This window comes from Lytechinus variegatus, chromosome 4 (genome assembly GCF_018143015.1).
Source record: "Lytechinus variegatus isolate NC3 chromosome 4, Lvar_3.0, whole genome shotgun sequence".
NCBI lineage: Eukaryota > Metazoa > Echinodermata > Echinoidea > Temnopleuroida > Toxopneustidae > Lytechinus > Lytechinus variegatus.
The window spans coordinates 33,725,551-33,728,833 of record NC_054743.1 but is presented as its reverse complement, the minus strand read 5'-3'; the positions used below and the strand labels follow the sequence as shown (position 1 = coordinate 33,728,833).

The window sequence follows — 3,283 nt, the reverse complement described above, 5'->3', positions numbered from 1 at the left end:
TCAATATGAGGGACGTGGGTTCAATTCCCAGCCACAGCAAGTTTTCCTTCAGCAAGAAATTTTCCCATATTGTGCTGCACTTAACCCAGGTGAGGTAAATGGGTACCGCCAGTAAGTAATTCCTCAAAGCTGTGAACATTGGAACTGGTACACTAGCTTAGCCTGGGTAATATAGGAGTGCCTTGAGCCCCAAATAAGGTGGATCCGTGCATTATACAAATCCTATGTTCGTTTTTTTTTTCATATAATATATGATTATAAAGCTTAAACAAATTCTATTGTACTTTCTTCCATTTTCTCTCTCTCTCTTCACTTTTTGTAACATGATACACTAATTCGTCTAAAGCGGTAATCTACTTCTACATGTATAGCACATGCGGGATTACAACCTTACAATTGTAAGGCTCATTGATGAAAACCTTACTTCTATTTATTGAGGGAGAGTTGCAACATTCATGTGTAGTTATGCTATTTTGGAAAGATCAAATTAGCAGACAGGGATACAATTTTGTAATTACCATTTTCATCGTTATCATTCCTATTTAAAGCTCAACACGTGGGTCAGCATTCTGTGCTGAAAACAAATTCTCTCAGAACAATCACACCAATCTGTAAACTTAAAAAATATATCATAATCAAAATTACATAGTCAGCACACAACCTTCCCACTAACAAGCAAAATATGAATGAAATTGATATTCAGACAGCAATTATATTTCACTCATTTATTAGATTCAAGCAAGCACAATATAGAAAACATGTACACATAGCATTATGATGCGGCAATATTTGGTGCAGAGCAGATAAATATGAATATAAATAAGCTTTTGTTTCAAGGTTTCTTGAATACCACAATTGTGTAAATAAATTGAAATCACACTTAAACATGTTGAGAAATATGTCTGAATAATTGATGTCCGACACAAACCAAAAAGAAAATTATAGACTGCAAGATATTAAGTACATGAAAGGTGAATACTATGGCTTCTTTGATAAGATTTGGAGAGGCACATTTGCAGTAAATTTGCAGGACCTAGCCTGTGGAATTCTCTCCCACACAGTTTGAAAACCCAGACTTCAGTGACCACCTTCAAGGGCAACCTGAAAACATACCTGTATAAAAGTGTTTTTTTTATAGACATTGACTTATTGTTCAGACATGTATTACATGTATATGTAGTTTTTGTTGTTCTGCTCTAAAGCGCCTTGAGCATCTAATCAAGATGGAAAGTGCGCTATATAAATCTTATGTATTATTGAATATTAGGGGAGCGTTTCATGAAATACATAGTGATTTTCACTTCTGTTATAAGCTACCCAAATCCTTGCCTCTGGTTGGCTCAGAGCAAATTAGTCATTGAAACTCAGTGACTTTTTGTTCTGTGAAACACTTCCCAGTTTGGTTATTTATCACATATATTAACAAGTATTCTCTTTTCATAAGGACGGAATATAACAGTCATTGGCTCAAGGTGGTTCAGATAGTTTCACATTCAATTCATACTTCTACAAATGTCATATTTATACAGTTATAATCATCATGTCATACTTTTGAAGCTATCATCGATCTTGTCAAATTCTCACACACTGCAAGCTGATATCAACATTGGACGGAATAAACATTTTTTATGAGTATCATGGAAGCAGAATGAGTAGAAACACTGGACGGAATCGTTTAAATTGGTTATAGCACCTGTGATATTGACATCATATTCTGACTTATGCACGTATGAAGCATGCATGAGCTCATGTGATGCTGACTTTTGAGCGAAGTTTTCTGACACAGAATTAGCAAAGTCCCTTTGTGTTACATTCCCGATGAGTATGTTTCTTTCAAGCCATGCATGTCATCAAAGAAATGCCATGGGATAAACAGGAATTTCGGTTGTAAACTGGTAACATGTATTTTTCATATTTCAATAGCTTGACAAGGTAGGCTTTCAAAAGTTTAAATTGGTTATAGCACCCGTGATATTGACATCATATTCTGACTTATGCACGTATGAAGCATGTATGATCTCATGTGATGCTGACTTTCAAGCACAGCATACTGACACAGTCTTAGTATTAGTGTCTTAGTGTCTTAGTATTACATTTCCCATGAGTATGTTTTTTTCAAGCCATGCATGTCATCAAAGAAATGCCATGGGATAATCAGGAATTTCGGTTGAAAACTGGTAACACATATTTTTCATATTTCAATAGCTTGACAAGGTAGGCTTTCAAAAGTATTGCGAGCTAAATTCTTTTCAAATAAATTCTCCAAATTCATTCAATGAACACCAAGCCTCCCATGAATTGGAACTCATGACACGGAGGAAACTCTCTCAAATGATTAAAATATGAAGTATGGAACTGTCTTCAAAGTGGATAAACAGTGCAACATCACTCCAAATATCAGACTCGTATCCAAACACGTGTTTATGCATCACTGCATACCAGATTATCTGCAAACGATATATCATACTGCTGTAAAATAAAGTAGTACATAATACATGTGTTTCAACCAAGGCATAATATACAGCATGTATATAAATGTAATATATAGTAGAAGTTAGAAAGCATTGTGATGTTGAATTGCTGATGGATTATCGCCTTGCAAAGTACAATCATTGTCAAATAAATTGATTATTGCTGATAACTTAAATGTCATCAGGGTCCCGTGACACAAAGGTTAGCGATTGATCGATCATACGCTTGATTTTCACAATTGGTTGTACATTGTCGTCAATGGAATCAATCATAGAAAAAGGTTCTACGATCATTGCCAAGCATTGTGTTTCAGGCCCCAGATCTAGTTTATTTGAATAGCCTTGTCAGCTGCAATGTATTCATATCATGAAAGAAACTGGGAATGGTTTCTTATTTCAGTTAAGGAAAAACATAGACTTCTTACTGTAAATAGAAATTCTTTAAAATGCAGTGTGAGAAGTAATGGTGATAATAGTATGATGAAATGTTATGTAGGTTATAGCAATGGACTATACAATTGTACATTGTAAATATATGTGAACATTTATCAACTTGTTAATAAAAAAATAACCCATACTTGTAAAATCGCCCATATATCCCATATATGATCCAATAAAATATACTATAGCAAGATATTATGATCCTCTTAGTCATTCAGTTCATATCATGTTTAAAAGTGAAAGATTATAATCTAAATATGGCACTTCACATAATAGAGAACAAAACATAAGCTGTACACTGTACACTTAATCATATATAAATAGAAAAGCTGAATACTTTTATCAAATGAGATTTGAAAAGTTTGAAAAGT

General features: G+C 34.0%; 2 long non-coding RNA genes across 2 annotated transcripts; one reads left to right on the top strand and one right to left on the bottom strand.

The window, feature by feature from the left end:
- Nucleotides 1-1,565: 1,565 nt before the first annotated feature.
- On the bottom strand, nt 1,566-2,221 carry LOC121413893. The gene is made up of 2 exons (XR_005969781.1): nt 1,967-2,221; nt 1,566-1,693 (listed from the first exon to the last, which is right to left on the bottom strand). It is a non-coding gene; the product is annotated as an uncharacterized LOC121413893 (long non-coding RNA).
- Nucleotides 1,687-2,873, top strand: LOC121413894. Its single transcript, XR_005969782.1, has 2 exons — nt 1,687-1,932; nt 2,215-2,873. It is a non-coding gene; the product is annotated as an uncharacterized LOC121413894 (long non-coding RNA).
- Nucleotides 2,874-3,283: the final 410 nt, after the last annotated feature.